The sequence below is a fragment of the Lepidochelys kempii genome, chromosome 2, assembly GCF_965140285.1.
Source record: "Lepidochelys kempii isolate rLepKem1 chromosome 2, rLepKem1.hap1, whole genome shotgun sequence".
Lineage (NCBI taxonomy): Eukaryota > Metazoa > Chordata > Testudines > Cheloniidae > Lepidochelys > Lepidochelys kempii.
Window position 1 is genome coordinate 154831049 of NC_136381.1, and position 23697 is coordinate 154854745.

The 23697-nt window shown below is 44.3% G+C and overlaps 1 protein-coding gene across 1 annotated transcript in view; it reads left to right on the plus strand.

Annotated features, from left to right (window-relative positions):
• TMEFF1 (transmembrane protein with EGF like and two follistatin like domains 1) overlaps positions 1-23697 on the plus strand; it is a 224804-nt gene that overhangs the window by 170156 nt on the left and 30951 nt on the right. The gene's annotated exons all lie outside the window — the stretch shown is intronic.

Consider the following 23697-nt stretch of genomic DNA (forward strand, 5'->3'; position numbering starts at 1 on the left):
AATGGTTTATACTTCATTGGCACAAATATCGCATTTCAGCTTGATTTCTGATTAAGGACATTATATAAATACATTATTAAAATATGAATAAATAAAGGAGTCTATCAATATCATTACAATAAATAGCTTTAATGAGTTTTTTTTTAAATTCAGGTAAGAAGGAATAAGGAATCTTTAAAAAAAAAAAAGAAATCAGAAAAATGTTAGTCCACTTCTCAGTTCAGATTTATTATCTACTGTAGCCCATAAAATGGTACAGGCTTTTGTCAAGGCTGTCATTTCTGTCAAAATAAACTTCAGATCAAAATATTGAGCGGAACTGGGGATCTGATTCAGTAATTTTTTTCTAGGTCATTGTGACATTTGACCTCTGAAACACATCTTTGGGAAACTCCTCTTATGAAAAGAAAAATATCTGTCAGTTGTCAAAGTAAAGGACCATGCAAGGAATAGTTTTTAGAGAATTTTAAAGAAAATACATAGTGCACAAGCAAATGTGCAAATTAGATTACATTGAGGCCCTGATTACACTACATCATATTTATATTGCATCTGACAATATATTTAGGCTGTTAGCACTGTCCTCTAAGACAGTGGTTCTCAAAGCCGGTCTGCTGCTTTTTCAGACCTGTTTGTTTACCTGCTGTGTCCGCAGGTTCGGCCGATCGCGGCTCCCACTGGCCACGGTTTGCTGCTCCAAGCCAATGGGGGCTGCGGGAAGGGCGGCCAGCATGTCCCTTGGCCCGCGCCGCTTCCCGCAGCCCCATTGGCCTGGAGCGGCGATCGGCCGAACCTGCGGATGCAGCAGGTAAACAAACCAGTCCGGCCCGCCAGGGGCTTTCCCTGAACAAACGGCAGACCAGCTTTGAGAACCACTGCTCTAAGGTACCAAACTATGTGTTGTCATGCAAGAGACAGCTCCTCAGAGTGGCCCTACAGGCTTTAGTCCTTTAGGCTTTGGGAAGAAAGAAGTTAAAAGGTTTTGCATTCCAGATTCGCAAGTAGTCATACATTAGCATTGCAGTGCTGAAGGAGGTTATCTTTAGTGTCTGCTGTATGGTGAATACTGGCTTTATGGTTGCTGAGGCTCTGGGTAAGGTGTTGTGGGAAATATCATACCATTGCCTTCCAGGCCTCGCTCTGGTTGTACAGGTTAGTGATATTTGTGATGTTGTTGTAGCCATGTTGGTCCCAGGATATGAGAAAGACCAGATGGGTGAGGTAATGTCTTTTATTGGACCCACCTCTGTTGGGGAGAGAGAAAGACGAGCTTTCGAGCTGACACACACAGAGCTCTGCTCCAGACTTGAAGAAGTTGGTCCAAAAAAAGATACTATTTCACCCATCTTGTCTCTCAGGTTAGTGACAGGCACACACACAATCTGCCAAGTCCTCTGAGCATTCCCCTGTAGTGTCCAGCCTCTGTTCCACTGAACACTCTCAAAATTCTTAGATCCCCTTTTCCCTAAGGAATAATATACCTCAGCTCACCAGTTTTAAGTCAGGGTCACCACTCCACTCAACACACAGCACTTAGATATATTTATACTATAAACAAAAATAAGTATATTGTCAAGGAATAGAGATTCAAATGATGGGAAGTAAAAATATTGGAAACAAATAGTTACATATAAAACAAAATCATAACATCCTTTCTAGAGCCTAAACTTAACTCACAGGATGTTCCCGTTTTCCTACAGAATAGCCTACCCAAAGTCTCTGCACCCCCAGATAGACCAGACCAGACCAAACCTTTGATCTGCACCTGAAAATAGGGTCCCACCCTCTGTGCTGTTTACTTCTTCCTGTTGATTTTCCTCTGAAGTCTTCACAATCTTTGAAGTAGCTTTTGACTCAGTATGCTAACAGGTTGCTATGATAACACACACAATGGGCAACCACGGAGATAAGTGTTTCCCAGCTCCTGTCTGGAGAAGCTTGTCTCAAGGCATGACTTTTGTTAACTGCAGACTTCAAGAACATGATTTTTAGTATCTATACCTAGCTCCTCACTTATTTTCCATACATACCTCTTGCAATGATTATGATGACCAGCGTAATGTAGACTGACATTAGAAACCTTACATGACATTCTTTTGGTGAACCCAGGTGGTTCCTGTCACCCTGTGTGCTCAGCCAGTTGGCATCAAGAGGTTTCTGGGTCACAGATACGTACACACAAGGGGAAGGATTAAGATTGCCTGTGCAACCCTTAATCCTAGTGCTTCCTAACTTTTGAGTACATGACTTTTTTCAACATAAATAACTTCATTTTAAAACAAAGGGAGTTTGTTTATGTAGTTATCGATGCTCTATCTATCTATCTATCTAAAGAGATAAAAACAAATGCTGTTGTGTGCAACTGAGTTATGCCCCAAGATTAATCTTCGATCTTTTTAAACTTTCATTCTCCTTAAAGAAACTGAATTGTGAGTCTTGAAATTGCTCTTAACTCAGCTTTTTAACTAACATTAGAGTTTATAACATTCCAGTGGTCTCTGATCAGAACTATAACACATTTTTATTATGCAAGAACATGCAGAGCTTGAAGAACTCAGGCTTTATGTTGGGTTTTGTATTTTTTTTTTTCATTTTGTTTGATGCTCCAGAAATGTTATCTAGTTAGAACACAAGTGGTAGGAGTGCATGGTAAATTAAATGCAAAAATATAAACAACTTTATCACTTTTACAGTGTCTGTAGAAATTGTTATTGTTGACTTTAATGTTAAGTGGACTGATTAAGAGAAAAGTGACGTCTGAGCAGATGGTTGTCACAAATGACATGCCACAGTTGGAAAATTTAATGTTCAAATAGATGCAAATTAGTATACTGTGTAATATTCCTGTATGATAATGCAGAAAGAAATTATGTTGAGGAAACATCTTAGAAATCTAATTCATCATTGTTTTTCATTTCATACATTGGTGATAATTATAATATATATTTTTAGAAGTAAACAGACTTTTATGTAAAGGCTTTTAAATACTATATAATAAGCATTAACACATGCACAAACAATCTCAAGTTTGTATGCACAAACAGAATATGGTTACAATACAGTATATTTTTATATAAGAGAGATAATGTGGCTGATGAAATGTCTTCTATTGGACCAACTTTTGTTGGTGGAAGCTTTCAAGCATCACAGAGCTCTTCCTCAGGCCTGGAGAAGATAACCAGAGTGTCTAAGCTAAATACACGATGGGACACATTGTTAAGCATAAGGTGTTCCATGTTGTAGGAGACCACTTACAATGAAGTGAGTGATTAACAACTCTGCAATTGTGGGACAATCAAGGGTTAGCTTGCAGCAGGGTGTGTTAGAAATTGTTGTAATGGGCCATAAAACCAGTGTCTCTGCTAAATCCATGGTTTTTAGTGCCCATTATACAAGAATCTCATACTACTCCAAACCTGCAGAAAACCGGACAAATTCAACAGGAATGGGTTTCATGCAGCAGCCCACAACTCTGTTAAATGAATCCCAAAACATGTATATGGGAATGAGAGTGAAGCCGCCGTCCCACCCTACTTTTTAACTAGCGGGTAGTTATTTGCATCCAGTGTGGTAAGATTATCCAGTTTAACCAAGAGGGGGAGATGGGACTCAGCTTTACCCCAGTAGCCTTCAACTGGGGACTCAGCCTGTGCTGAGATCCTTTAAACCCTCTTCTTGTATGGAGGATGAGGGTACTCAGGAAGGTGACTGAGGGTTTGTCTACTCTTTAAATGCTACAGCTGCAATTGCGCCTCTGTAGCGCTTCAGTTTAGATCAGAGGTGGGCAAACTATGGCCCTCAGGCCACATCCAGACCGCAGGACTGTCCTGCCCAGCCCTTGAGCTCCCGGCTGGGGAGGCTAGCCCGTGGCCCCTTCCCCACTTTCACCCCTCCCCTGCAGCCTCAGCATGACGTGACACCAGCACTCCTGCCGGGCAGGGCGGTGGTATGGCTGTGAGCTCCTGCTACTCTGAGCAGCATGGTAAGGGGGGGAGGGGTTGGATAAGGGCCTGGGGGTTCTAGGGGGCAGTCAGGGGACAGGGGGCAGTCAGATGGGGGTGGGGTCCCAGGGAACGGTTAGGGGCAGGGTCCCAGGAAGGGGCAGTCAGGGGACAAGGAGCGGGGGGGTTGGATGGGTCAGTGGTTCTGAGGGGGGCAGTCAGGGGGCGAGAAGTGGGAGGGGGAGGATAGGGGGTGGGGTCCAGGCTGTTCGGGGAGGCACAGCCTTCCCTACCCGGCCCTCCATAAAGTTTCGCAACCCGGATGTGGCCCTCAGGCCAAAAAGTTTGCCCACCCCTGGTTTAGATGCTACCTACACTGACAGAAGGGATTCTCCTGTCAGTGTAGATAATCCACCTCCCTGAGAGGTGGTAGAATTCTTCCATCAGGAGTTGGTCAGTTTAACTACATTGCACAAGGATGGGAATTTTTCAAACCCCTGGAGTGATGAAGCTGGGTCAACCCAACATTTTAGTATAAACCAGGCCTCTGTCTGCGGAAACTTAAGACCACCCTTGTCCCAAACCAATTTCAGTCTGTGTCAGTCTCTCCTGAGTCTGGTGTTCAGGTCACCCTTTTAGTCCATTCATTCACACTGGATGCTGGATGCAAGCTGTAACAAAGCTGGTTTTTGTTTGTTTTTGTTTTAAATTTGTTATTCCTCTTCACTACCCTCAAGATATGTCTACACTATAGTAGCTACAGTGGAACAGCTGTGCTCCTGTAGCACCGTAGTGTAGATCAGGGATGATCAATTATTTTTTGGCAAGGTCCAAATTTCTTGGGCAAGGTATAGTTAAGGTCCAGATTCCAGAGTAAATAATTTAAAAAGTAATAATGATAATGATAATAAGTAAATACAAAGATTTTGTGGTCCATTCAAAAGCCTCTGGCAGTCCAGATTTGGTCCACAGTCCACCTATTAACCACCCCTGGTATAGATGCTTCCTACTCAACAGAAGGTTTTTTTCTATGGATGTAGTTAATTTGCCTCTCCAAGAGGTGGTAGCTAGGTGGATGGAAGAATTCTTCTGTCTACAGTGGGGGTTAGGTTAACCAAACTATGTCACACAGGGAGTGGCATTCTTCACAGTCCTGAGCTATGTAGCTAGATCAATCTAATTTTTAGGTGTAGACTTGGCCTAAGTAACCAGCCAATCCTCTGGGCTTCTGTGAAGGAGGTAAAAAACCCAGTCTGAAATAGGCCAGTCTTGACTGGTGGGGAAAATCCCTTCCCAACCACTAAAAAGGTGATCTGGCTAGGCCCACCATATCCCCAGAGATCCAGCCAGGCACATACAGACCACAAGGGAGGGCTGGGTGGGGGCTGAATGGCCAACCATTCCCAGGAGGCCTTGTATCCCTAGAGGGGGATGATGCAGGAGCCGATTGGATCCAGTAACCCATCCTCAAACTGGCTAGTCATGGATTTTCACAGGGTGGCATAGTCCCGTGACTTGTCGCACCTGTGTAGGCATTCCTGGTGCCCATGAGGAGAGTAAACCTGGAGAAGGGAAAAGTCACAGTGCCTTCCTTAGGACCCAAAGAGTTGTCTATCCCCCGCTGGTCTGACCAAACCCCCTTCTGCACTGAATTGAAGGGGCAATGTACGACACATATAAGGGTCAAAATGGTATCGTAAAAAGGTGAGAGAGGAGCAGATAGGGACAGTAGACGAGAAGAGATAAGAAAAGCTGATACATGTAAGCACTGGTATAGGAAACTGGCCAAATGCTCACTGACTGTGGGCAGTAAAAAAGAAGTGTGTTTTGAGTTGAATTTTGAAATGGTTTGGGAATGAAACCTGGTGAGGAGGAGAATCAGATATGCCAATATAGCGTTTGAGGCATTCTTGGAGGTTAGTATGTTCTAAAGCTGTAAAAAAGGCTAAGGCATTTAAATAGTGTAGGGCAGCAATTGAAACCTCCATAGTTGGTTTTCCTTAGTTATACCATAGGAAAACTACATTGTAACTTTTTCCAGCATGTATTGTACTTTACAGTGTTGTTCTGTTTGCTCATGTAATAGTAAGTAACAGACAATCCTACCAATATGCAATCAACTTGCAATCAAATGTTTCAATATTTATTGAAACATTAAAACCACTGTTGCATAAAGCTTAAATAAACATACGTATGTGTGTAGCATATGTTTTTAATCTTTATAGTGTAGTGTTTTAATCAACTACTTTTTCGGTGCAAGGAGCATTTAGGACTACATGCTTTTAATATTATTACAAGCAGCAAGAACAGTGAGTCAATTTTTTTATAGCTGAAACAAATGGCACCTGATGCAGATTTGATAAGGAATCTAAAGAACAATAAGATACCTTCATTTTGGTCTTAATATTAAAATTTTACCATTAATGGATATCAGGGATGCCTAATACATTTTTCCATCTCTAAGTTTATCTATAATCCTCTGAAACCTGATGTAGTAGCATGAAGCACAGAATCATCCTTTTCGCAATATCCACCTGCAACTCTGGCAAGTTAACTGGCAACAGAAACATGAACATATTTGTGAATTCTTTAAGATGTTCTGATGAGAAAGGTGTGGTATCAAGTATGCATACTTTTTCCTGAGGGTTCAGATCTCTCAACAACGTACCAAATGACATCTGCTTTTTTAAGCTTTAATTTTGTTGTCTTGCTGTTTTCTACTTGTCCCTTTTTGACATACCAAAACTCTTATCAAATTGAAGGCAACATAATAAATATGAATATGTTTTAAACTGGGCTGTCAAACGATTAAAATTTAATCACGATTAATCGCACTGTTAAACAATAATAGAATGCCATTTATATAAATATTATTGGATGTTTTCTACATTTGCAAATATATTGATTTCAATTACAATACAGAATACAAAGTGTACAGTGTTCACTTTTTATTTATTTTTGATTACAAGTATTTGCACTGTAAAAAAACAAAATAAATAGTATTTTTCAATTACCTAATACAAGTACTGTTGTGCAATCTCTTTGTCACAAAAGTTGAACTTAAAAATGTAGAATTATGTACAAAATCCCCTGCATTCAAAAATTAAACAATGTAAAATTTTAGAGCTTGCAAGTCCACTCAGTCCTACTTCTTGTTCAGCCAATCCCTCAGACAAACAAGTTTGTTTACAATTTGCATGAGATAATGCTGCCCACTTCTTGTTTACAATGTTGCCTGAAAGTGAGAACAGGCATCCCCATGGCACTGTTGTATCCAGCATTGCAAGATATTTATGTGCCAGATGCGCTAAAGATTGATATGTCCCGTCATGCTTCAACCACCATTCCAGGGGACATTTGTCCATGTTGATGGTTCTACTCGATAACAATCCAAAACAATGCTGACTGATGTGTTCATTTTCATTATCTGAGTCAGATGCCACCAGCAGAACGTCGATTTTCTTTTTGGTAGTTCGGGTTCTGTAGTTTCCGCATTGGAGTGTTGCTCTTTTAAGACTTCTGAAAGCATGCTGCATACCTCGTCCCTCTCAGATTTTGGAAGGCACTTCAGATTCTTAAACCTTGGGTTGAGGGCTGTGTCTATTTTTAGAAATCTCACATTGGTACCTTCTTTGCATTTTGTCAGATCTGCAGTGAAAGTGTTCTTAAAATGAACAACATGTCCTGGGTCATCATCCGAGATGGCTATAACGTGAAATATATGGCAGAATGCAAGTAAAACAGAGCAGGGGACATACAATTCTCCCTGAAGGAGTTCAATCACAAATTTAATTAACACATTATTTTTTTAATGACCATCATCAGCATGGAAGCATGTCCTCTGGAATGGTGGCTGAAGCATGAAGGGGCATACGAATGTTTAGCAGACCTGGCATGTAAATAACTTCCAATGCCAGCTACAAAAGTGCCATGCAAATGCCTGTTCTCACTTTCTGGTGACATTGTAAATAAGAAGTGGGCAGCATTATCTCCTGTAAATGTAAACAAACTTGTTTGTCTTAGTGATTGGCTGAACATGTAGGACTGAGTGGACTTGTAGGCTCTGAAGTTTTCCATTGTTTGTTTTTTGCGTGCAGTTATGTAACAAAAAAAATTACATTTGTAAATTTCACTTTCATGATAAAGAGATTGCACTACAGGACTTGTATGAGGTGAGCTGAAAAATACTTTTTCTTTAGTTTATCATTTTTACAGTGCAAATATTTGTAATAAAAATAATATACACTTTGATTTCAATTACAACACAGAATACAATACGTATGAAAATGTAGAAAAACATCCAAAATATTTAATACATTTCAATTGGTATTCTATTGTTTAACAGTGTGATGAAAACTGCGATTAATCGTGATTAATTTTTTTAATGACAATTAATGTTTTTAAGTTAATTGCGTGAGTTACCTGTGATTAATCAACACCCTAATTTTAAAATAAATAAAATGAGGATTTAAGGATTGTACAATTCAGCTGTCCAAGTCAGTTTTCTTTCCCTTTATCTTTCTTGCGCTAGGGACATTGTAATTCAGTACAACCATCTCATATTTTGTAATATTTTTTCAGATGCAAAGTATCTTCCATCACAGAAATTAGCATATATTAATAGGGAACTAAATGAGCCTCTTCTGCTTTTTACACTCTGTTATGTGGTACATCCCCGCTTTATCATGCCAAAACATTGCTTAGGGCTTGTCTGCAGAGCAAGTTACTGTGCTGCAAGCCAGGGTCTGAATCTACAACGCACCAGCTTGCCACACAGTAACATCCCATGTCGACTCAGCTATAGTGCAGTAAAAATCTGGGACTGTAGCTGGTGGGCTATAGATTCACACCCTGGCTTGCAGTTCAGTTACTTGCTGTGTAGAAAAGTCCTTAGATAACTGTATAAGATGACATGTTACACTCTAGTGACTGGCTAATTAAGGGTTAGAAAGACTTTTTATTAAAAAACCCTTTTTCCAGCCTGTCATAACTTTAGCAAAAATATTTCCAGGGTGAAACATTGAGTGAAAGAGATTCTCCCCCAACTCATTTCTCTTTTTTGGCAAAAACTAATTTATCCATTTCTGAGTTAAAAGAATGCAAAACAAGATAATTTTAAGTCTCATGTATTTTTCTTACCGAACGCCAAAAACCGATTAATTGTAAAACTTCAAATATTGCATTTCATTAGTCCTGACAGAGGATTACAGTTTTACCTATTCCAGTTTTTTTTTTAATGGATAAGATGTGCAAATGAGGTACTGAGCATGCTCACTCTTATTTTATAAAATGTCAAAGCCCTGTTTTGAAACATGATGTGGATTTTCAAAAGATTGGCAACTGATCCCTAGAAAGAGCTTTCTGGATTAATGTTCGACAACATTCACTTTTTGAAAAGAAACATTTTTAGTGATATTTAGATCAATATGAATGATGTTTGACATTAAACATGTTTCTACTTTATTCAGCGACCACAAAAGAAACTTTGTGGCCCTTCTAGGTTATGACAAAGTAAAGTTTAAATAGCTGCTAATAAACATGTTAACCTTATTTTTGGTGAATACAGGTCAGCCGGAATAATCCTCCTTAATTATTCCTCTTTTCTCCTGAACACTTGTTTGTAAAATTGTAAAACGTATAGGAAAACAAATCAAATTAAATAGTGGATCCATGTAAACAAATTATGTAAAATTGAGCTGCCACAGTCCAGGAATAAAAGGGATTGTATAATAGTATTTTTAAGGTACTGACCATTAAAAACTTGATTGGTGGAGAAAGCTATTACTAAGCTACTAAGGGAGAGGCTGTTCTAGATTTGATTTTAACAAATAGGGAGGAACTGGTTGAGAATTGCAAAGTAGAAGGCAGCTTGGTAGAAAGTGGTCCGACGAAGTGGGTATTCACCCACAAAAGCTTATACTCCAGTACATCTGTTAGTCTATAAGGTGCCACAGGACTCTTTGCCACTTTTCCAGATCCAGATTAACAGGGCTACCCCTCTGATACTTAAATAAGTTACATTAACTGTTACATTTATTTCTTTAAAAAAACAAAAACAAAAAAAACCTCCATGGTTTCGGTCATACCTGGATCCCCAGGCTTCAAGAGATGCGTCTCCTGTAAAGATGCCATGTCCATCTTGGACGGGCATTCACAGTGTGTACGCTGTTTGGGGGAGTCTCATGTATCCCAAAAATGTGTCCACTGCAACAAATTGAAAGCGCGAACCCGCAAGGACAGGGAGCTCAGGCTTAAAAAGCTGCTCCTGGAAAACTCCCTCAGACGTGCGTCTGACCCTGGCCAGCAAACCTCTGTGACAGCCTTCAGAGGCAAAACAAAAGGAAAAAAACATGGCCAGTTTCCTCTCCCCTCAGGAGCCGTTCCTTGAGGAAGAAGTTAAAACAGGCTCTCCTGTCACCAGTAACTGCCGCTCCGCGGCTCAGCACTTTCCACGTGGCAGGCACCTCAGGCACTGACTGCGAGTCGGCTGCCCCACTACATGGTGCCGAGGCTCAGGGCTTCCAGTTGCCTGCCTCTTTCAGCTCTCCCTCGGCCTCCTCTGTCAGTATGGTGCCAAGAGCTGCTACGGTGCCGACAGTACAAGCGGCAGCTGCAGCACCACCCTTTGATCTTGCAGCGCCGCTTTTGCAGCTGCCACTCTTAGCACCGAGCCTGCTGACATCTCTAGACTCCCTTGCAGGGCCTACCTCAGGGGCTCCTATTCCACGGAGCCAGCTTGCACCCCCGGGACACCCTTCGGTGCTCCAGCAGATGCCCTAGCAGACTCTGCTTCCACCAGCTACACTGGCACCAACTCCTGGTCACTCAGCTCCACCGCAGTTTTTACAGCCAGAGGAATTAAGGGTGTCCCATGCTCCTGACTCTCCTCTTCTCAGCACCAGCCTCTCACTGAGACCGTTAGCACCCTACCTTCAGTACTCCCCTACCACTTCAAACCCCTCCAATGAAGTGTGGGAGGACGAGGAAGAGGAATATGATGACCAGAAGTTTTCCTCTCAATACTCTCCCCAGATTCAGTTACCTTCAACTGGGAGACACATTACAGCACAATCTCCATATCCTCAAGGCTATCTACACCCCTGTATGGCAATCCCTGGATGGCCACACCGGGGTCCATAGACCTACACCACACCACACTCAGGTCTTTCACGGGCTGCCCAGAGGAAAGCTGTCAGACCCTCTCCACTGCCTGCTTACACTGAAACCCAGATAAGAACTGAAGTGGCCGCCACCCCTACAAAGGACACTGCCCCGCACACCTCTTCTATAGTGATAACACCACAAGACGCCATGGTACCCCCACCACCTCCCACTACTGATGATGAGCTTCCTCACTTTCTAGAGTTGTTTCAGAGAGTAGCAGAAGAGCTCAAGATTACCCAGGAGGAGGTACCTGAAACATACCACGAACTTACCGACATCCTGCAAGCTATGACCTCCCCCAAAATAGCCCTACCAATTAATGGGGCCATTATGGAACCTGCTAAAGCTATTTGGCAGACCCCAGCTACAATAACACCCACTAGCAAGAGATTGGACCGTAAATATTTTGTCCTATCTAAGGGTTCTGAGTTTCTATTTACGCACCCCTCACCTAATTCGCTAGTGGTCGACACGGCCAATCAGAAAAACAAATACCAGCACTTCCACTCCACTCCTTCAGACAAAGATAACAAGGGAATGGACTCCTTCAGCCGCAAAGTGTATTCTTCTTCCACTTTTCAATTTAGAGTAGCGAACTATGTGGCGCGCTTAGCAAACTCTGACCACAAAAATTATGCTAAAGTAATGCAATTTATTGTGTCGGAGGATAAACGACAAGATTTTAAAGCCGTGGTGTCCGAGGGCCAATTGATCTCCCACACAGTTCTTCAAGCTGCCCTTGATGCTGCGGACGCAGTGGCCAGATCCACAGCCACGGCTGTCGTCATGCAGCGGGCCTCATGGCTTGCTTCTTTCTCCTTTCTGAAGGAGATACAGAATATAGTCAAAGATCTCCCTTTCGATGGAGACAAGATCTTCGTCTCTACAACCAATGAGGTCCTTCACTCCATGAAGGACTCCCGTGCCACACTCCGATCCTTAGGCATCCAAATACCTGCCTCAAAGAAGAGACAATGTAGAGATCAGCCATACCAATGGCTGCATTACCATACCTTTGCGCAACGTCCACTTTTCGGACAATATGATACGCAACACCACCAACGACATAAGCCCAGGAACCAAAGACATTTGCCCTTCGCAAACAACAGCAACCCACCCTCCTAACCCAAATAAACAAATTTGAAGTCTTGGTCGAGGGTATAGAAAACCTCACATCCCCTCCAGTTCCAACTCCAACCAACCATTTTTTTGGACACCATTTGTGTCCATTCCTGGCCAATTGGAAAACCATCACTAAGGGCAGATGGGTCCTGGAAATTATCAGATTGGGTTATGCCATACCCTTCCTTGCCTTACCTCCCACCCCATCCCTAGTCAGGGACCCCTCTCACAAACAGTTGCTCTGTCAAGAGGTACAACATCTCATACATCTCGAAGCAATAGAGGAGGTACCCCTTCAACACAGAGGGAAAGGGTTTTACTCCCACTACTTCTTGACAGAAAATAAAAATGGCTGTTGGCGCCCTATCCTCGATCTTCGACGTTTGAACAAGTTCATCAAGAAACAGAAATTCCGGATGGTTACTCTCCCAATGATAATTCCGACGCTGGAACAAGGAGATTGGTTTTCAATCCTTGACCTCCAAGACGTATATTTCCATGTCTCTATCCACCCTGCCCATCAACATTTCCTCTGGTTTGCTGTGGGAGCGCAACATTACCAATATAGAGTCCTCCCATTTGGCCTCTATACCGCACCACATGTCTTCTCCAAGGTGCTAGCAGTTGTAATAGCACATCTCAGAAAAAAAGGAATCCTCATATTTCCTTACCTGGACGACTGTCTCCTCAAGTCTCCCACTCAGTTTAGAAGGGTTTCAGAGTAACAACCGTGTTAGTCTGTATTCGCAAAAAGAAAAGGAGTACTTGTGGCACCTTGGAGACTAACACATTTATTTGAGCATAAGCTTTCGGATTTGTGCTGGAAATGGCCCAACTTGATTATCATACACATTGTAAGGAGAGTGATCACTTTAGATAAGCTATTACCAGCAGGAGAGTGGGGTGGGGGGAGGTATTTTTTCATGATTTGTGTGTATAAAAAGATCTTCTACACTTTCCACAGTATGCATCCGATGAAGTGAGCTGTAACTCACGAAAGCTTATGCTCAAATAAAATTGGTTAGTCTCTAAGGTGCCACAAGTACTCCTTTTCTTTTTACTCAGTTAGAAGTGAACCACGCAACTCTTGCAACCCTTCAATGCTTCCGCACCGTGGGCCTGCAAATAAACAAAAACAAATCTACCTTACAATCTACCCAACAAATTGATTTCATGGGCACCCACCTCGATTCCACCACTGGTCTTGTATCTCTCCCCCAGGACAGATTCCACACAATGGGCATCCTTATTACCCAGATACGTGCCAGCCCACAGACTACAGTCCAAGATTCCCTACAGCTCTTAGGACATATAGCTGCTTGCACATTTGTGGTAGCAAATGCGCACCTGTACATGCGATGACTTCAGGGTTGGCTTGCCATGGTATACAAACCAAACAAGCACAGGCTAAACAGATTACTAACTATGCCCCAGAAAGTCAAGGACTAACTTCTCTGGTTAACCTCTCCCATCAACCTCTGCACTGGAATTCCTTTCCGACAAGATCCCCCTTCAATTACCATCACAGATACATCCCTCACAGGATGGGGAGCACACATCGGCCACCTCATTACTCAAGGCCACTTCAGAAACCAAGCTTCACATAAATTTGCTAGAGCTCCGGGCTGTACGCAATGCCTGCCTCCATTTCCTTCCCATCATCCAAAACCGCTGAATTCGAATCATGACCGACAACATCACATGCATGTTTTATATCAACAGACAGCGGGGAGCTCGGTCACACTCCCTTTACACAGAGGCCGTAAAACTTTGGAACTGGTGCCTTCAACACAATTATCCATATCTCCACCTCATACCTGCCAGGTTCTCAGAATCCCACCGCAGATGAGCTCAGCAGATCGTTCCCCATACAGCACGAGTGGGAACTCAACAACTCCATTCTTTCCAACATCTTACAGACCTGGGCCTATCCCCAACTGGATCTATTTGCCACAGCAATAAACAAAAAATGCCTGACATTCTGCTCCAGAGTAGGCCTGGGGAAACACTCATGACAAGATGCCTTTATGCTCCCTTGGACCAAAACTCTCATGTATGAGTTCCCACCAATGCCTCTATTACACAAAGTCATTCAGAAGATACAAACAGACAGAGCCAACATCATTCTCATAACCCCAGCGTGGCCCAGGCAACCGTGGTACCCTTTCCTCCTGCGCATGTCAGTCAAGCCACCCATTCCCCTTCCCCCACTCGGCAACCTCCCATCACAACACAGGGGACAACTGTTTCACCCTGACATACAACGTCTCCACCTGAGGGCCTGACTGATCAATGGTTCTCTAATGTTGAGTTAACATGTTCGGACCAAGTATGCACTATCTTGCTACACAGCAGAACACACAACACACACACTACCTAGCTGCATAAATGGAAATGGTTCGCATCTTGGTGCACTGACAAGCAGACCTGTCCAGTTTCTGTTTCACTCCCACGGATACTGGATTACCTGTTACACCTTAAAACATCTGGCCTCTCTATGAGCTCACTCAAGGTCCACCTCGTGGCAATCACCGCTTCCACCATAAGATTGACAACGTAAAGGTCTTTGCCCATCCAATCACCAAAAGGTTCCCGAAGGGTATCCAGACGTTATACCCGGATGTGAAACCATCTGCTACACCTTGGGATTTACTCCTAGTCCTCAAAGCCCTGATGAATACAGCCTTTGAACTGATGGCTACCTGGTCCCTTCTCCACCTATCCATGAAGACCACCTTCCTCATAGCAATCATGTCTGCCAGATGAGTAGGAGAAATGGGGCGCTTATGGCGGACCCTCTGTATACCACATTCTTCCATGATAAGGTCACACTCTGCACACATCCAAGGTTCTTACCGAAGATACACTCTTCCTTTCACCTCAATGAACCTATACACCTTCCAACATTTTCCCCAAAACCTCACGCTAATGCCTCTGAATCAACAATGCACACTCTTGATGTTCACAGAGCATTATCCTTTTACCTGGATAGAACAAAACTGTTTAGAAACCCCCCCAGACTTTTTGTCTCTACTACTCAGCGCTCACAGGGAAATGCTATCTCTACCCAGAGACTTTCTAAATGGATTGCTGACTGCATACGCTTTTTTACCAACTCGGGTAAATACAACCTCCTACATCAATTAGGGAACATTCTACCAGAGCTGTCTCCACCTCCACGGCCGTTTTCCGTAATGTCCCACTGTCTGACATATGCAAGGCAGCTACCGGGGCATCGAACCTTACCTTCACTAATCACTATGCTCTCATCCACACTGCAGCATCTCACACCAGATTGGGTAGAGCTGTTTTGTCAACAGCCTTCTTGCCTCATCCGAAGTCCCAGCCATCCTAAGGGATACTGCTTTTCAGTCACCTGAAGTGGAACACCCACAGGGACATCTCTTAAAGAAGAGGAAGAGGTTACTCACCCTGTGCAGTAACTGACGTTCTTCGACATGTGTCCCTGTGGGTGCTCTACAACCCGCCCTCCTCCCCTCTACTTCGGAATTCGTAACACACTCCATTGAAGGGAAGGAACTGAGGAGCCCGGGCTGTGCACGTGCTATTCAAACACTGACAGCTCGAGAGGTAGGCACAGCGTGTGCGCAGCCCGTGGGGCTACTGCTGTAGAAATCTCCGATTGAAGGTGCTGAGACGCACCTTGATCTGAAGTGGAGCATCCACAGGGACACTCATCTCGAAGAACGTCAGTTACTGCACAGGGTGAGTAACCTCTTCTCTCGTACTTAGTTCCTCAGTCCCATAAAGGGTTTTAAAAAAAGGAGACCAGAAAAAGCTAATGGAAGTTCTGCTGTGCCTGAATGGGTAGAGCAATCACTCTGAAATCCAAATTTTCCTGTTCAAATTTTACCTGAGAAGGATTGTTCACAAGGGAAGAAACATCAAATGAGAGTAGTCCTTCATTTGATTTCAACACACTTGGTTATCTTCCTCACTGCAATTGTAACACCTCTATTGTTATAATTTGCCTAATTTATTCCTGCCATCATGCACTATCCATCTGCTGTTCTTGTGTATTTTGTTTAATTGTAATATTTCCTTTGTAAGTTTGTAAAGAGGTGTGCCAGTAAATAAATGAATAGCTGAAGAAGATTACTGCTGCTGGAAATGTATAGTGAAGCCCAGTCCAGCAAAAATTTAATCAAATTTGTGAGCTGAGCAAGTCTCAGAAGGCCACAGATGCTGGCTCTGCAGCATGCTGACCTATTAAGAGGAAAGATCAGCCTCTCAGAGAAGCCATCTCCAATCCCCCAAGTGTTATCTTTGCTTTGTTCTTTCTACTGTTAAAAGCTCATGGGGTACTTAAGAGAGCAAAACTTTCAATACAACATGGGTATCTTGAAGTCCAGAAAGAAAAAGGAGGCCTGGAATGCTTTGGGATCTGTAGTGGGTCTAATTTGTCTACTGATAATACCAACCTAATCTACACAAGCTAAATGCTGATTGGACATGTTGTATGATTGTACTATGATCATAGGTTTCAGAGTAACAGCCGTGTTAGTCTGTATTCGCAAAAAGAAAAGGAGGACTTGTGGCACCACAAGTCCTCCTTTTCTTTTTACTATGATCATACTGTATGATTGTACTAAACCTGGTAGAGAAACTTGCTGTGCTGTTTGATCTCCTCTTGGCAGTGGTTGAAGATCAAGTGTCAATACCTTGGTTTTGCTTGGATTTTTTTTAAGATCAGTCTGCTGGCTTCTATACTGCTAAACACTAGGGGTTCAAGTCCTGGCTCTATGAGAGTCAATGGCAAAACAGCCTTTGACTTTAGGGAGACCAGGATTTCACTCATGGTTCTTTTTATGCTTTTGTTATCCCTAGCATGGCTACATGGAATTTACCTTGAGCGGCTTCATTCCATTCTTTCCGAGGATAGCATTGGACAACTGCTCATCTGCCCAGAAGATTTTCTTATGTGGGGAAGGAGAGGGCTCACTTGTCACTCCTATTTTTCAATGTGTATTTGAGCCTGTTAACAGGGCTATGGTATTTTCAGAAAGCTGATGGCACTCAGCTCTGACTAAGGGTATGTCTACACTACGAATTTAGGTCGAATTTTAGAAGTCAGTTTTGTAGAAAGCGTTTTTGTACAGTCGATTGTGGGTGTCCCCACACAAATGCTCTAAGTGCATGTAGTCAGTGGAGTGTGTCCACAGTACCGAGGCAACCGTCAACTTCCGGAGCATTGCACTGTAGGTAGCTATCCCACAGTTCCCACAGTCTCCGCTGCCCATTTGAATTCTGGGTACAAATCCTAGTGCCTGATGGGGCTAAAACATTGTCACGGGTGGTTCTGTGTACATATCGTCATGCCCCTGTTCCCTCCCTCCCTCTGTGAAAGCAAGGGCACACAATCGTTTTGCGCCTTTTTTCTTGAGTTACCTGTGCAGACACCATACCATGGCAAGCATGGAGCCTGCTCAGCTAACCGTCACCATATGTCTCCTGGGTGCTGGCAGATGCGGTACTGCATTGCTACACAGCAGCAGTGTATTGCCTTTTGGCAGCAGACAATGCAGTATGACTGGTAGCCATTGTCGGCATAGTCCTGGGTGCTCTTTTAACCAACCTCGATGAGGTCAGGCAATGCCTGGGCAAACATGGGAGTGACTCAGCCAGGTCATTTCCCTTTTAAGTTTCGTCTCATGGCAATTGAGTCCTATCGGCAGTGCACTGTCTTTTAATCAGCAGCCAGCAGAAGACGATGGCCAGTAGTCATACTGCACCGTCTTCTGCTGAGCACCCAGGAGATGACGATGGCTAACGGTCGTACTGCACAGTCTGCTGCTAGCAAGATGTATAAAGATAGATGAAGTGGCTCAAAACAAGAAATAGTCCAGATTCATTTTCTCCACCCTTCCTCCCTCTGTGAAATCAACGGCCTGCTAAATCCAGTTTTGAGTTCTATCCTTGAGGTTTTGAGTTCTATCCTTGAGGGGGCCATTCAGTTTCTCGCAAAGCCACCCCCTTTGTTGATTTTAATTCCCTGTAAGCCAACCCTGTAAGCCATGTTGTCAGTCACCCCTCCCTCTGTCAGGGAAACAGCAGACAATCGTTTCACACCTTTTTTCTGTGCAGACGCCATACCATGGCAAGCATGGAACCCACTCAGATCACTTTGGCAATTAGGAGCACATTAAACACCACATGCATTATCCAGCAGTATATGCAGCACCAGAACCTGGCAAAGCGAAACCGGGCGAGTAGGCAACGTCAGCGTGGTGACGAGAGCGATGAGGACATGGACACAGACTTCTCTCAAAGCACGGGTCCTGGCAACGTGGGTATCATGCTGCTAATGGGGCAGGCTCATGCGGTGGAAAGCCGATTCTGGGCCCGGGAAACAAGCACGGACTGGTGGGACCGCATAGTGTTGCAGGTCTGGGACGATTCCCAGTGGCTGCGAAACTTTTGCATGCGTAAGGGCACTTCCATGGAACTTTGTGACTTGCTTTCCCCTGCCCTGAGGCGCAAGAATACCAAGATGAGAGCAGCCCTCACAGTTGAGAAGCGAGTGGCGATAGCCCTGTGGAAGCTTGCAACGCCAGACAGCTACCGGTCAGTTGGGAATCAATTTGGAATGGGCAAATCTACTGTGGGGGCTGCTGTGATGCAAGTAGCCAATGCAATCAAAGATCTGCTGATATCAAGGGTAGTGACCCTGGGAAATGTGCAGGTCTAGTGGATGGCTTTGCTGCAATGGGATTCCCTAACTGTGGTGGGGCCATAGACAGAATCCGTATCCCTATCTTGGCACTGGAGCACCAAGCCAGCGAGTACAAAAACCGCAAGGGGTACTTTTCGATAGTGCTGCAAGCACTGGTAGATCACAAGGGACGTTTTACCAACTTCAACGTGGGATGGCTGGGAAAGGTACATGACGCTCGCATCTTCAGGAACTCTGGTCTGTTTCAAAAGCTGCAGGAAGGGACTTTATTTCCAGATCAGAAAATAACCATTGGCGATGTTGAAACGCCTATAGTTATCCTTGGGGACCCAGCCTACCCCTTAATGCCATGGCTCATGAAGCCGTACACAGGCAGCCTGGACAGTAGTCAGGAGCTGTTCAACTACAGGCTGAGCAAGTGCAGAATGGTGGTAGAATGTGCATTTGGACGTTTAAAGGCGCGCTGGCGCAGTTTACTGACTCGCTTAGACCTCAGCAAAACCAGTATTCCCACTGTTATTACTGCTTGCTGTGTGCTCCACAATATCTGTGAGAGTAAGGGGAAGGGAGTGGGAGGGTGGCGGGGTGGGAGGTTGAGGCAAATCGCCTGGCTGCTGGTTACGCACAGCCAGACACCAGGGCAGTTAGAAGAGCACGGGAGGGCACGGTGCGTATCAGAGCTTTGAGAAGCTTTGAAAACCAGTTTCATGACTGACCAGGCTACGTTGTGAAAGTTCTGTTTGTTTCTCCTTGATGAAACCCCCCGCCCCTTGGTTCACTCTACTTCCCTGTAAGCTAACCACCCGCCCCTCCTCCCTTTAATCACCGCTTGCAGAGGCAATAAAGTCATTGTTGCTTCACATTCATGCATTCTTTATTCACTCATCACACAAATAGGGGGATGACTACCAAGGTAGCCCAGGAGGGGTGGTGGGAGAGGGAAGGACAAGGCCACACAACACTTTAAACGTTTAAAACTTTAAAGCTTATTGAATGCCAGCCTTCTGTTGCTTGGGCAATCCTCTGGGGTGGAGTGGCCGAGTGGCCGAAGGCCCCCGCACTGTGTTCTTGGGCGTCTGGGTGTGGAGGCTATGGAACTTGGGGAGGAGGGCGGTTGGTTACGCAGGAGCTGTAGCGGCAGTCTGTGCTCCAGCTGCCTTTGCTGCAGCTCAACCATACACTGGAGCATACTGGTTTGATCCTCCAGCAGCCTCAGCATTGAATCCAGCCTCCTCTCATCACACTGCTGCCACCTTTCAGCTTCAGCCCTCTCTTCAGCCCGCCACCTCTCCTCCCAGTCATTTTGTGCTTTCCTGCACTCTGACATTGTCTGCCTTCACGCATTCGTCTGTGCTCTGTCAGTGTGAGCTCAGAGAACATTTCATCGCGAGTGCTTTTTTTTTGCCTTCTGATCTTCGCTAGCCTCTGGGAAGGAGAAGATCCTGTGATCCTTGAAACACATGCAGCTGGTGGAGAAAAAAAGGACAGTGGTATTTAAAAAGACACATTTTATAAAACAGTGGGTACACTCTTTCACAATAAACCTTGCTGTTAACATTACATATATATCACATGTGCTTTCGTTCCAAGGTGGCATTTTGCCTCCCCCAGCACGTGGCTAACAGCAGGGAACATTTCTGTTCAGCCACAGGCAAACAGCCCAGGAGGAACGGGCACCTCTGAATGTCCCCTGAAGAAACCAGGTGACCACGAATTATATCACTCTCCTGAGGATAACACAGAGAGATAAAGAACGGATGTTTGAACGCCAGCAAACTTACACTGCAATGCTTTGTTCTACAATGATTCCCAAGTATGTGCTACTGGCCTGGAGTGGTAAAGTGTCCTACCATGGTGGATGGAATAAGGCTGCCCTCCTCAGAAACCTTTTGCAAAGGCTTTGGGAGTATATCCAGGAGAGCCACGAATGCCAGGGCAAATGAATCATTAAACATGCTTGCTTTTAAACCATGTATAGTATTTTAAAAGGTACACTCACCAGAGGTCCCTTCTTCACCTGGCAGGTCTGGGAGGCAGCCTTGAGTGGGTTCGGGGGGTACTGGCTCCAGGTCCAGGGTGAGAAACAGTTCCTGGCTGTCGGGAAAACCGGTTTCTCTGCTTGCTTGCTGTGAGCTATCTGCAACCTCATCATCATCATCTTCCTCATCCCCAAAACCTGCTTCCGTGTTGCCTCCATCTCTATTGAAGGAGTCAAACAACACGGCTGGGGTAGTGGTGGCTGAACCCCCTAAAATGGCATGCAGCTCATCATAGAAGCGGCATGTTTTGGGTTCTGACCCGGAGCGGCCGTTCGCCTCTCTGGTTTTTGGTAGGCTTGGCTCAGCTCCTTCAGTTTCACGTGGCACTGCTTCGGGTCCCTATTATGGCCTCTGTCCTTCATGCCCTGGGAGATTTTGACAAATGTTTTGGCATTTTGAAAACTGGAACGGAGTTCTGATAGCACGGATTCCTCTCCCCATACAGCGATCAGATCCCGTACCTCCCATTCGGTCCATGCTGGAGCTCTTTTGCAATTCTGGGACTCCATCATGGTCACCTCTGCTGATGAGCTCTGCATGGTCACCTGCAGCTTGCCACACTGGCCAAACAGGAAATTGAAATTCAAACGTTTGCAGGCCTTTTTCTGTCTACCTGGCCAGTGCATCTGAGTTGAGAGTGCTGTCCAGAGCAGTCACAATGGAGCACTCTGGGATAGCTCCCGGAGGCCAATACCATCTAATTGTGTCCACAGTACCCCAAATTCGACCCAGCAAGGCCGATTTCAGCGCTAATCCCCTTGTCAGGGGTGGAGTAAGGAAATCGATTTTAAGAGCCCTTTAAGTCGAAAAAAAGGGCTTCGTCGTGTGGACGGGTGCAGGGTTAAATCGATTTAATGCTGCTAAATTCGATCTCAACTCCTAGTGTAGACCAGGGCTAACAGTGGGAAAACTCCTGTTGACTTCAGTAGGCCCAGGATTTCACCCAGAGTTTTTAATTTGTCTGACCCAGTTGTAAAAAACAATAACACTATTGGGGAAAAAAATTAAATTGTCACCTTTTAAAACACACAAAAAACAGTTTTTTTGCAGTTGGTGCTGATGAGCGATTTACTCAGGGTCTGTGTACACTTAAACTGCTACAGCAGCACAGCTACCGTGCTGGAGCCACACTGCTGTAACACTTCAGTGTAGACACCACCTGTGCCATTGGGAGGGATTCTCCCATCAGCCTAGCTAATCTACCTTCCCGAGAGGTGGTAGCTAGGGTGACAGAAGAATTCTGGGGGTTAGGTTGGCATAGCTACATCACTCGGGATGTGGATTTTACACATCCCTAAGAGACGGCATAGTTATGCTGATGTGAATTCCCAGTGTAGACAAGCCCTAAGTATCTGGTTGAGACTGCAACTGGATGAGGTTCAACTCACAGAAGACTGAAGTAATACTGCTATGTTAGAGAAAACAACCAGAAGAAGAGCAGAGATTGTGTCGGCCCTCCTAATATAAGGAATGCATCTACTGTTACCCCTCTTTGCAGTTTGGGGATTGTTATCCTCAGGTGCAACTTTTTCTTTAGGCTGCAAACCTCACTACAATTATCTTTGCGTTTGTCACCTCAAGGCCAGCATACTCTAATAAGCTCTGTTGAGCTACTCCCGGGGTACGCTTTAAGACCAACTGGAATTTTAAATTAGTGCAGAAAGCAAGTTGCAAAATTAACATGAGTTGGTCAGGAGAAAGCAATAGTAAACATTTCAGCGTTTTCTAAAGCATTTTCATTTTGTTGGCTTTTAAAGCAAGGGGCTTTTTGTTTCTTTTAAAATTTGACAATTAAATTTTTTTTCCAATAGTGTTATTGTTTTTTATCAGTTTTTCATTTTTTATCATCTGTCATTTTTGAAATAGGAAATTCAAATATTTTAAAAGAAAATCTTACCAAATTAGTAAACTGACCAGTCAAAAGTTACACAATAGCAAAAGGTGGGTAGAGGTGGGAGGCAAAAACACTTAAAACATTTATTAAAAAGGGAATGTTTGACTAGGTCTTCTTGTATAAATAATGCAGATTATACCAATTATCTTTGGTTTGAATTGGCTGCCTACTAGATTCAGGTTTTCCATCCTGCTAGCTCAATTCAGCAAGGGTTCTGAAGAAATAACATAATGTGAAAATCTATTTAAAGACTTACTATCATCCCCCTGATTTACACTGCCCATGAAAACTTAATATTGTCCTCAAAATTTGCAAAAATATCCACAAAGGTCAAAATAACAGATTTCTAGGAGATTATTGGAAATGAATCCCTCACACAGAAGTTGTTACCCACGCACCTCTCCCCTCCCCTCCCCTCCTTCATTCCCCATCCCCACTGGGACCCAGTCCTAATCTCCCTCCTCAGGATCCTCATCCAATCTCTGTGTTGCCCCTCACTTAGCTCTTTGTTCCAGTCTCGTTGCCCAGCCAGTCCCAGTTCTTCCCGTGCAATCCTACTCTTCCTTAGATCTGTGTCCCCTCTCCCTCCCCTCCTTCCTTCTATCACACTGATTCTCAGTCTGGGTCTCCAGAGTAGTTGCCAGGCTAGTCCCAGTCTACCCCACCCTCACCCTCAGGCTTCTCATCCAGTCTGTCTACCTCCCCACCTACTGGTTCCCAGTCCCACCCCTGATTCTCTCCCACCCAACTCGCAGTCTCAGTCCACTTGGCCAGCCAATACCAGTCTGGCCCCCCGCAACCCAGTCCCAGTTCACCCCCACCCCACCTTTCCTGCTCCAAGTT